The sequence below is a fragment of the Marmota flaviventris genome, chromosome 17, assembly GCF_047511675.1.
Source record: "Marmota flaviventris isolate mMarFla1 chromosome 17, mMarFla1.hap1, whole genome shotgun sequence".
In the NCBI taxonomy this organism is placed as follows: Eukaryota; Metazoa; Chordata; class Mammalia; order Rodentia; family Sciuridae; genus Marmota; species Marmota flaviventris.
The window spans coordinates 30,443,549-30,455,351 of NC_092514.1; the positions used below are offsets into that span (position 1 = coordinate 30,443,549).

Sequence of the window (11,803 nt, forward strand, 5' to 3'; positions counted from 1 at the left end):
GAAGAAGAAATACAAATTGTCAGCAAATACTTGATAAAAAATTTTCAATATCTCTAGCAATTAGAGAAATGCAAATTAAAACTATACTGATATTTCATATCAGTCCAATCAGAATGGCAATTATCAAGAATACAATGAGAATAAGTGTTGGCTTATTTGTTAGCAGAGATATTTTAATGCAGTTAACTATGAAGGAAAGGGGAAAAGACATTTCTTTGATAAACATGGCAAATTCAGAGCGCTCGTGAAGCAAATTTCTTTGAGTTTTTAGACAATTTAATCTATATAAGGATGATGATGATGATGATGATAGTGATGGTGATATAATATTTAATTATAGATGATAGGGATATAGATTTTATTCAAGAGCATGAGCTTGCTACAATGCCCACACTTCAGGTCCCCATAGTGCTAAAAGATTCTATAATGTCTATCTTTATGATTATTTTTCTATTTGACTAATAATACTTTGCCCCATTCATTTTACTTTTTATTATTTCACTTTATTTTTTGCCTTTTCAGCCATTTATTTATTTTTATTTCTATTATGTTCAATGCAAATCAATTCCATAACATGAGAAGTTACTATGAATCAAAGCATACATACACAAACACAATATACAACACAAATAGACATACAAACATTCAGGTATGAAGCAAAGGTGCGTGTTCATTCACATTCACAGTAGCTTTAGATCTGTTTGATCTGGTTGTTCCTGTGTAGGTTTCTGAAGGCAAAAAAAAAAAAAATGATTTGGGTTATCAAGACTACTGTGGTCATATTAGATACTGCAACATGTAAGCATCATTGTATGACCATTGTGAACAAAAGATTTCAGGGAGTGTCTCCTTTTTAAAAGATTTCTGTGTATCAAAGCAGTTATAAAAGATTTAGAGGATCAAGACTGTTTTTAGGCTTAAGATCAGGTTCTAATTACTTAAAAATATTAACTAATAACAGAAAGTGTTCCAAATGTGGCATTTCTGATCCATAGTTTAAAAAATATATATTTACAGAAAAAGTACAAAAGTTTGTGTGAATTAAATTCGCAAGCTGCACTTCCAGTTTTCATTTCCCAAATGCTTGATTTATAGTTTTGGCTTTTTCTCATAGTTGCCTTTCTCATTTTAAGACTTGACATTTTACCTCCAAAACTGACCAGTTTTAAATTGTGAAAAATATTCAACAGATGCAGAAATAAAAATCAGCATTTTTAAATTAGTTGAGGTCAATGCAATTCTATTCTTTGGAATCAGTTTAGATAAAGGAATCTGGTACTCTCGTTGAATGAAAACAGGAGATGGGGACACCTACCATTTGACTTTGAGAATATAAGATTTATTCATGATGCCTGGATTTGGGGTGGATTCCAATCTATCATTGCCCTGACGCATGCCAATTACCACACAAAAGTTCAAACAGTTCCCAAGGGATCAGAAATAACTTAACAATATGGAACTTCATCTAGAATATATCAGCATTAAATTAGTACTGCCGAAATAAAACATTGACAATTTACAGTAACACCAGGAAGTTCCTTCTCATATATATATAAATAGAATCATGGAAGCTTTTTATATTACCTGTTTTATGGTCTTATAGATTTCATGAGCCAAATGAAAGCTGAATCTTCATCCCACATTCCATCCTTTATCTCTAGATAAAATCTATTCTTGTTTTTCAAGATTGAGTTTTAAGTGTTCATATTTCTTAAGCCTCATTCGAGAAAATCATGTCTTAATTTTGGATGTTATCTCTTTTTATCTCATATGTGACACTCCAGCAGATTTAATATTGGAATGCATCACCTGTGAAACCCTTCACATGTCCTTCAAACCAATCAATCTGGAATTCTCAGCGCTTTCTGTGCCAATAAAGTCGGGTGTGGAGTTGGTAGATTTAAAGCAGACCTGCTTCTTCTTCGACACATTGGATTTCTAGTCACCATTTGGATTGGGTTTAAAAGATGAGGAAGTAGAGACATTTCTTGGCCTGAGACTCTAACAGTAGAGATATAGAAGAGAAAGTGAGATCACAAGGAGACTAGCTATTGACTGCAGGGCCCTGCCAGCTGCCTTGTGGGTAGAATTAGTTGAATTGGGAGCAGCCAAAGTACTCTGTGAGGAGTTTCTTGAAAGTGTCACAACAGCTGTTTGGTTTGAATAAATCTGTGTAAATAGGAGCAATGCCAGAAGCAGCAGCCGCAACCCCAGCCTGGCGACCATTACTCCACCCATGTACACTCCATCGGTACAAGGTGGGCCCCTCTGGATGCTTGATGCACGGAGATAGATTGATTCCAGGAGGGCACAGGCAGAATGGACCATTTTATTTTTAATGCATTTCATAAACCCAACACTAATACAGGCCTAACAATATTAGATATGTAGTGGAACTCTCAGCTTAAGAATCAGAATTACTTCACCTTGAAATTCAGACAGACCTTGCAGCACCGGATCCCACCAGGGTCAACATCCATGGGGATGGGAGAGCTTCCTGCAAGAAGGTAGACCAAGTTCATAGGCCCAAGTCCAGTGACAATGCATAGAACACCAGAGAGAGCTCATCTTCTGGTGCCAGTCCTCTTTGGTCAACCTCCCACCTGCTAAATTCAAGGAAAAGAACTTCAGCAACAACACCTATATAAATGGTCTCTATAAGAGCGATAAGTCACAGGTCATTCTCTTTTGTAGTGCTTATTTCACCCAGTATTGTTTGTGTGGCTCTCTATACCAGTGCCTACAGCTGCTATTCACTTAATTCCATGATTGCATTGCATCAGTGTTCCATGATGGATCATTTCTTTTCTGTTTGAAGGTATTGTGTTTGCTTCTGTGTACATTCTTGCACACATTTCCTGGTGCACACACACAAGAATTTCTCTAAGGTCTCTAATTAGGATTGGAATCAATACAACTTAGGTTTAAAGAAAAAAAAATCATTTTCCAATGTGCCCCTCATGTATGTTGAACTTGCTGGGACCTTCCCAGTGCTGCCAAATTTGTCTGAATTCCAAGGTAAAGTAATTTTGATTCTCAAGCTGAGAGCTTCACTGCATATGCAATATTGCTATGCCTGTATTAGTGTTGCATTTATGAAATTCAATAAAAATAAAAGGAATGAGGCAAGGTATATTCAATCAAACAAAAATAATTAGAGAGACACTGTAGCACAAAATTTGCTGCTCTCAACAGCAGTGTGTAAGAGTCTTTGTTGATCTCTGTTCTCCTTAAAACTTGATATTATCTCATTTCTTCATTCAGCTCAAGATAGTAATTGTACAGTGACATTTCCATTGTGATTTTACCTTGCATTTGCTAGATTACCAATAAGTCTGAGTTTTCTTTTCTATGTTCATTGACCATTGTTGTTTCATCTTCTGTGAGATTTCTATTTATATCCTTTGCCTGTTTTCTATTGAGTCTTTATCTTTTTCTCATTGGTTGCAAAAGTTTTTAATATGTTTTGGATACTTCAGAATAGCTATATGTGCCAAAATGTTCTTTTTAATCCTTGGCTTGTCTTTTTACTAATAAAACAGTTTAAAATTTGAGTTAAAGCTTATTTATTGGTCTTTTTAAAATGTATTTAATATTGTGGGGGCTTCTTTAAGAAATCTGTACCTTCTAAAAGGTCATAAGAGTACTCCATAGAATATATTTAGGAATGTATTATTAGAATATATTTAAGATTGTACGTTGTTACTCTGCAATATAAGTATCTCATCTACCTGAAACTGGGCTTTGTGCATTGAATGTGCAATGAGCAGGAGGGTATCATCTTTTTCTCCGTGGATCCTTGATTGCCCCAGGGCTGTTTACCAAGAGGCCTCTTTCCTACCAATCTGCAAGCTAGCCATGCCATGTGCCCTGTGTCAAATTTCCACATATTAATTACAGGCTGTCTGTTGTGCTGTTTTGGTTTATTTTTCTAATTTTGCTCAAACATGACTTGTCTTAATTACCATGCCTTTAAAATACATTATAATGGGCAGGAGCCACCTGGTAAAACAGAGTTACACCATGGGTGGTGGCAGTTTTTATCTGGAGTTGGAATCCAGAGCTGAGGGCTGGGCTTGCCAGAGTGAACATGCCCAGGATGTGGCTCCCAGACTTGTTCATTACCTAACAGGTACCAGGCGCTTTGACAAGTCTAATGGCAAACATCTGAAGGCCACTAACCCTTTTCCAATTGGCTAGCACCCTGTAGGTGGAGATAACCCGTACTGTATCATGAAGGAGCTGCCAAGGGTTGGCACCAACATCAGAGCCTTGAGGAAAAAAACAGAGTCCCAGTGGTGGGATGAGGGGCCTTAATTGCTTAGCAGAGGGAGGAAGAGGGAAGGGAAAATCTTGGGGAAAAGTTGTTAAAATCTTGTTTTGGGGTTTAGTTCCAGCTCTGCCACTTCCTGGATGTATAACATCAAGCAACTTACTAACCTTCTTTGAGCCCCAGTTTCCTCCTCTGTAAATTACAGCAAATAGTCAAATCACATCAAAGACTTGTCAGGAAGATTAGGTGAGATAATCCACAACTTAAACTAACTATCAGTGATGGCTGTTTGATCATTACTAAGTACCTTACATCTGTTATTTTATATAATTCTCAGACCAACCTGGGTGGTTGGAAATATTATTTTGATTTCACAGATGAGGAGGCTGATGACCAAGAAGTTCAGCAGCTGGTCCTAAGTCACACCATTCACAAATTAGTTTGACAGTAGACCCCATCAGCGTACTTCATGATGCACCAGGCTGCCCTGGGAGAGTATCAGAGCTGGGCTCCTATAGCTAGGGAAATGCACGTTCTCCATCTGGTGGGAAATCAGAAATGGAGCAGGACACTGAAGGAGAGCCAGATGACCTCTCCACATTTTCTGTCCATTAATCTCATCACAGGACCCTCAACTTCTAATTAGGCCTAGAAAATCCCAGTGCGGGGTGACATCCCTGGGGACCCCTAGAACCCTCTTAACTCAATTCAGCTCTTCCACTACCACTTCCAAAATTATTATGGGATCCCCCACCTGCAGAATGCAATCCCAGTAGTCCGCACTAACAAGGTTCTGAGAGGGAAGCATTGCATCCCTGAGGACTCACAGGAAACCGTGTCTGGAGAGAGCATCTCCCCTTTGCCTCTTTCTCTACCTCCTTCTCACCTCCAGGGCAAGGCAAGCCTGGGAGTTGCTAAGATCTCACTGGGCCAGGAATCTGGAGAAACAAACTGTTTGGTCTGGGGACTCTGGTCTGGCTTTCGCACCACCATTAACTCCATGGGTGATTTTAGAACGATGAATAAACTCTCTGGGCTTCATTATCCTTGTGTAATAAATGTCTTAATGACCCTCTATTTACCCATGGAACTAATATGAGAGGTGGAGTAGTGAATGGGTGTGAAAAATTTTTAAGAACAATCAAAAGCATCACAAAATCATTATTGGGTTCATTAAATGCTTGGATTGTTTATATGTTTGTGGCTCCCCAAGGTCCTTTCCTTCCTGGGGGGCTAATTTCTGAGGTCCCCAGAGCATAACATTGCAGAAGATGGAGCTCCATGACAGGATGATCTCATCTCTCTTTTATTCTCTTATATATGGTCCTTCCTTGTTCTCTGGGGCTAGGGCCTGAACAGTGCCTCAAATTCTTCATTTCCCTTCTGCAGAAACCTTGCTGGCTATCACACCTGTAACAAGGTGAGTACTCTCCAGCAACTTGAGGCACCCAGGGTGTTCCCAAGTAAGCTGAACCTCTCATTTCACAGAGGATTTAGTAGGGAGAGTCTTGCTCAGGGAAACACATCAAAAGAGAGAAAGTGCTGGGACCCTCCTATGTCAGGGCACTCTGTCTGCCTTGACAAAGTCTTTGGATGGAAACAGTTTATGTATCTATTGGATTTATGAGGGAATTCAGAGCATACGGCCTTCTGCCTGGACCCATTCCTCAGGAAGCAACCTGGAACCAGAAGCCTGCATCAGAAGGCCACATCAAATGATAAAGGGCTTTGTTGAAGTGTCAGAGCACAGGACCATGAATGTTGTATAAGGGTGGCCTGAAGCTCATGCTAGCCACCTAGGAATGTTAATCTAGGAGGATTTCTTTACTCAAGGCCATCACTGTCTTAGGTGCATAGATGATGCTCATCCTAGATTCTTGGTAAAGACAAGTTTCACCTCAACAGAGTAAGAATCATAGAGCTTCTTTCTGAGGTGTGTGGGGGTTTTTTTGGCGCATATATATATATATATATATATATATATATATATATATATATATATATTATTCACAGGGCCTACCCCTTATTGCCAAATCTTTTGGGGCTGTTTTTGTGAAAAGGCAAATGTCATATCAATGGATAGATTTAACTGCTCCCAAATGAGTCCTTAGAAATGCCCCCATCTAGACAAAGGGAGCTGAATTTCCTACAGCAGTACATCTGTGCCTTAGACTTAAACCTATACTGTAAAATCATATCAATTTTTCATCGTCTTGCATAAACTCCAGCTCATAAAAAAAAAAAAAAACTTTCCCAACTTCTACAGCCCAACCTTATGTTCTCTCCCACTGATCTTGTTGATCTTATGGTCTTGGTTTCTAAGTTCACTGGCTCATTTATTTCAGAAATATCAAACACCTTCTATATGCAAAGTACAGTGGCAGGCATTGAGAATGCAAAGCTGAATCAGGCATACATTTCTCTGAAGCCAGAGTGTAGAAGAGGTGTGTCCTATAGAGGAATGACCCTGCAAGGGGTTAACAGAGATAAGAGCTGTGAAGTATTCAACTCAAGTGTAGTGGGAGTTTAGTGGAAGGAGCCTGAGATGGGGAAAAATCATGAAAACTTCAGCAGAGGAGGAACACTTTAGTTGAGTCAAAGGATTTGAGAGCCTGGAGGAAGCAAGAGGATATCCCAGTTAAATAGTTTCAGAAAAGATTAAGGATTTTTAGGAAAGTTTAGGAAACACTACATCAAATGTCTCACCTATAAGCAGTCGCCTACACATCAGATGGCCAAGAATGGACTGTTTATGTTACATTCTTGTTGGACATTTGTGTGTCTTGAGAACTGTCTATCCAGATCATTTACCCATTTTAAAATCAGATTATTTTTTTTCCCTGTTGAATTGTTTGAGCTATTTATATATTCTGGATATTAATCCATTGTCAGATGAATAGTTTGCAAAACTTTTCTTGCATTCTGTTGGTTTTCTCTTCACTCTGTTGATTGTTTTTTTCTTTATTTCTCTTCTGTGCAGAAGCTTCTTATTTTGATACAATTCCATTTGTCTATTTTTACCTTTGTTGTCTGTCCTTTTGGGGTCTCATCCGAAAGTCTTTGCTTATATCAATATCTTGAAGTGTTTCCCATATATTTTCTTCTAGAATTTCTTAGTGTCATGTCTTACATTTAGGTTTTTGTTCCACTTTAAGTTGATTTTTGATGAGAGACAAGGATGTAGTTTCATTCTTCTGTGTATGTTTGATGGATTTTCTAATGCTTCCTTAGGTATCAGGAAGTGCCTTTGGGGTACTCAATTAGATACTCTTATCTAATGGCCTCTCATCTGATGGCCTCCTAGTTATTTGGGGGTTAACAAACGTAAAGTGAGTAGGCTTATCAATGGGTACTATTTTGGAAAATATAAAACCAGAGATCTCATAGGTACATCTCATAGGTACAGATCTCTGTGAAGAGAACATAGTGGATTAAATTTCTTCACTCTAAACCCTATAATTCCACCTCAATTGTGTTTCACATTAGTCTCCTCATTGGTGAAATAAGGAATAGATAGTCTCCAAGATCCCAATTAACTTAAGCCAGTGTCCATGGGACCAATGTCATGGGGTATACTGAATATAGTTATGGGCACTAGCAAGGACACTGTTGTGTGTAGAAACTGTTCAAACTGGTACTCTATGCCAATGGATTCCAGAAAATATGACCCTAGATGTGGCATCCCCATAGTAACTGGAGGTCTACATTACCAGTAGGAAATTAACACCATGTATTTTATAATGATCAGGAATTTATTTTCATTATCTCTAGATCGTGGCAATGAAAGTTTCAGAGCTCACATCCTTTGGTTATTGTTATCTATGAGGGTTTTAGCTATATTCTTAAAAGGATCTAAATACTCATGGGCACCAAAAATATTATCTAGTTATTAAATTTTGAAAGATCCATCAAAGAAAACAAAGTATGGTAAAGCATGCACACAAGAATAAAGTAAAACAGGCTTTCAGCTTCCATTGATGGACACCACAGTGGTTAATTTTGGTGGACACTGATAAACTAGTTAGTTGATTTGTTATTAGCAGACTTTCTGTGAAGAGAACATAATGAATTAAATTTTATTTTATTATTACATAGAGCTACGAAGCAAATATATGTAGCATTGTACACTTTTATTTAATCTGTAGGAGAATCAACAAAGCAATCATTGAACCACTATATCTTTGGCCATTAAGGAACTCTGTAATCTTAAGGAACCAAAATATGCAATTATATTGATATAAAATATATATGATTATAAAAAGAATCCAATTCACTGTAGATCACCTGAGGGAAAACAGAAAAGGAGGAGCTGAGAAGCTCCCATGTTCCCACTGTTGGTGGAATCCATAGTTATTTCCTTCCTGCCATTTTCTAGGCTCCTGTGTCCATACTTCAGGTATAAACTTATTTCCTATGTACTCTTAATTTTATGTCAGAAGATATTATCTACTATGAATTAGAATGTTCCAGTTTTCTAACTAATTATTATCAGTGTTTCACAAATCTACTGGCTTGTGTATAATTACTTTTTATCTGACTTGCCAATTTCTTGACAATTCTATTTCCTAGGTTTGTTTGTTTGTCCCTCTCTTGGGTTTTCATTTAGACAACTTTGTCATTTCCAATTATTCTCTTCTTTCTCCTCTAATGTTTAAACTTCTTGTGTCTCTTTGCCTGAAACTTTTAGGATAATGAAAAATATTTGTAGTAATGAAGACCAGGGCTCTCTTGCTCCTGATTTTAATAGAAATATCACTTTTATTTTACCTTTAGGAGGGATACAGGCTTTCAGTGGTCATTTCCTATTATATAAAGTCATATAAATTACATATTTCCATTCCATGGAGCTATAGAAGTGTTTACTTTTTTTTCCCTACATTACAAATGGATGTAGACACTTATGAATTGCCTTTTAGAAAGATTTCCTCTTTTAATCTAATAATATGATATGTTGGTAAATTTACTAACGTTAAATTATTCTCTCTTTTCTATAAAATTTGATTATGATAGGCTTAATTTGTTGTACTTAGGGTTTTCGCATACATATAGCCAAATGAGGGTAGGATAGAATAATTCCACTTTTTATCATTGTTACATTTTAGTATCAGGATTTGGTAATGATGAAAAATGAATGGGAAGGCTCTCTTTATTTCTAAGCTACAGAAGGTGTCCATGATGTAGACATTCTCTTTATATTGACAAATTTAAAATAATTTGCATATAAATGGAATAAAACTGGAGCCTGCACATTTGGAAGTACATTTCTGACCATGTTTTGTTGTTATTGTTTCTTTCTTTTAATTTATTTATCTATTGGTTTATTTCATTTGGGAATGGTTCTGATGGTTGAAGAATCAATCATTTGTCCAAATTTAGGAGCAGATAGTGTTCCATGATTATTTAAATTTCTTTTTCATCTATGAATACTATGACTTTCTGATTACTAATTTTATATATTTTATTTTTTTTTCTTCTTTATATTTGCTAGAGGTTTGTTTTATTTTATTTCTAATAGATTTGTAATGATTTATGATCAATTCATGTGTTCTGTTCTTTTTTACTTTTAGCATAATTTTCCCTCAGATCTCATATAGGACCTTGAGAGAAGGACCTCATTCATTGACTCCAGGGAACAAAGTGAGAAAGGACTTAAATACCTTTTGAGAAGAAAGAAGTCCAAGGTAGTGGTGGCATTGGGCAATGCACATGGAAGTCAGATAAGGATACTATGGTGAAGGCAGAACATGGACAATAAGTGAGGTGTGGCCTGAAGAGTGAGAAATACTCACTAAGGAATTAGGGGGTTTTTCCTGGAGCAGCAAGTGTAAGTAGGTCAATATATTTTTTATTGACTAACTAAATAATCGAGGCTGATCCCTTCCACTCTGGAATGTCTTATTACAGGGGCTCATTACCTGGAGCCAATAGAACTGCAGTGACTGAGTTTATTCTATTGGGCTTGGTGGAGACACCTGGGCTGCGACCAGTTGTCTTTGTGCTCTTCTTCTTTGCCTACCTGGTCACAATCGGGGGAAACCTCAGCATCCTGGCAGCCATCTTGGTGGAGCCTAAACTCCACACCCCCATGTACTTCTTCCTGGGGAATCTGTCAGTGCTGGATGTTGGGTGCATCACTGTCACTGTTCCTTCAATGTTGAGTCGTCTCTTGTCCCACAAGCATACAGTTTTATATGGAGCCTGCCTCACACAGCTCTTCTTCTTCCATCTGTTGGCTGGTGTGGACTGCTTCTTGTTGACAGCCATGGCCTATGACCGATTCCTGGCCATTTGCCGGCCCCTTACCTACAGCACCCACATGAGCCAGACAGTCCAGAGGATACTGGTGGCTGTGTCCTGGGCTTGTGCCTTCACCAATGCACTGACCCATACTGTGGCCATATCCACACTCAACTTCTGGTGGCCCCAATGTGATCAATCACTTCTACTGTGACCTCCCCCAGCTCTTCCAGCTCTCCTGTTCCAGCACCCAGCTCAATGAGCTGCTGCTATTTGGTCTGGGTATCCTCATGGCAGGTGCACCTGTGATTCTCATCGTCACCTCCTATGTCCATGTGGCAGCTGCAGTCCTGAGAATCCGCTCTGCTGAGGGCAGGAAGAAGGCCTTCTCCACGTGTGGCTCCCACCTCACAGTGGTGGGCATCTTCTATGGGACAGGTGTCTTCAGCTACATGTGTCTGGGTTCAGTGGAGGCTTCAGACAAGGACAAGGGCATTGGCATCCTTAACACTGTTGTCAGCCCCATGCTGAACCCACTCATCTACAGTCTCAGGAATCCCGATGTGCAGGGCGCTCTGTGGAAGGTGCTCACTGGAAAGCGAGCACTGTCATGAAGGGTGTCTCAGGAAGGTAGAAACCATGGGAGTAGTCCCTCCTAGAGTCTTGAACAAGATGACTTTTATTAGGAAGTAATATTCTTGCTCCCCAAGGATGCTTTACCTGATGGTAGTATACAGTCCTGGACCAGAGCCCTGGGTACTTGCCATTTGGTCCTCTGAACTCTTCCTAGTCCAGATAAAAGGCAACCCAAGATATCTGTATCTTGGGAGGTTCTTGGTCCTGCAGGAAGAATCTTTTGTTTATTTATTTTGCTAAGGTCCCCAAAAGCACCAGCAAAGATTGTCTCTAAACTGGAACATAACAAGTCACAGCCTAGTGCCATGAGTCAGCATACCCTTACATTAAGCTCCCCCAAAGCAGCTCCCACCACCTGTTTTCACACAAGGTCACACAGTGACCTAGATCTAGTACAGTATGAATTGAGACATCGATTTCCACTAGCCTGTCAACACTGCAAGATTCTGGGGTGCTTAACTGTGGAGAGTTTATATTTCCTTAGGGATTTCTCTTTTTTTTCAAAATGGAAATATCCGTTGACTTTAAATTTTTTTGATTAGGAATTGCACTCATGAAAATGAAAACAAAATTTTAACAGTAGAAAATCAAAACCTTTACTTTTTCTGCCCCCACTCTTCATAATAACCACTGTTAAAAATTTGGTGATTGGGTTGG

General features: G+C 38.5%; 1 pseudogene; it reads left to right on the plus strand.

Annotated features, from left to right (window-relative positions):
• Positions 1-10,163: 10,163 nt before the first annotated feature.
• On the plus strand, positions 10,164-11,124 carry LOC139702496 (olfactory receptor 3A1-like; annotated as a pseudogene).
• The last annotated feature ends 679 nt before the right edge of the window (positions 11,125-11,803 follow it).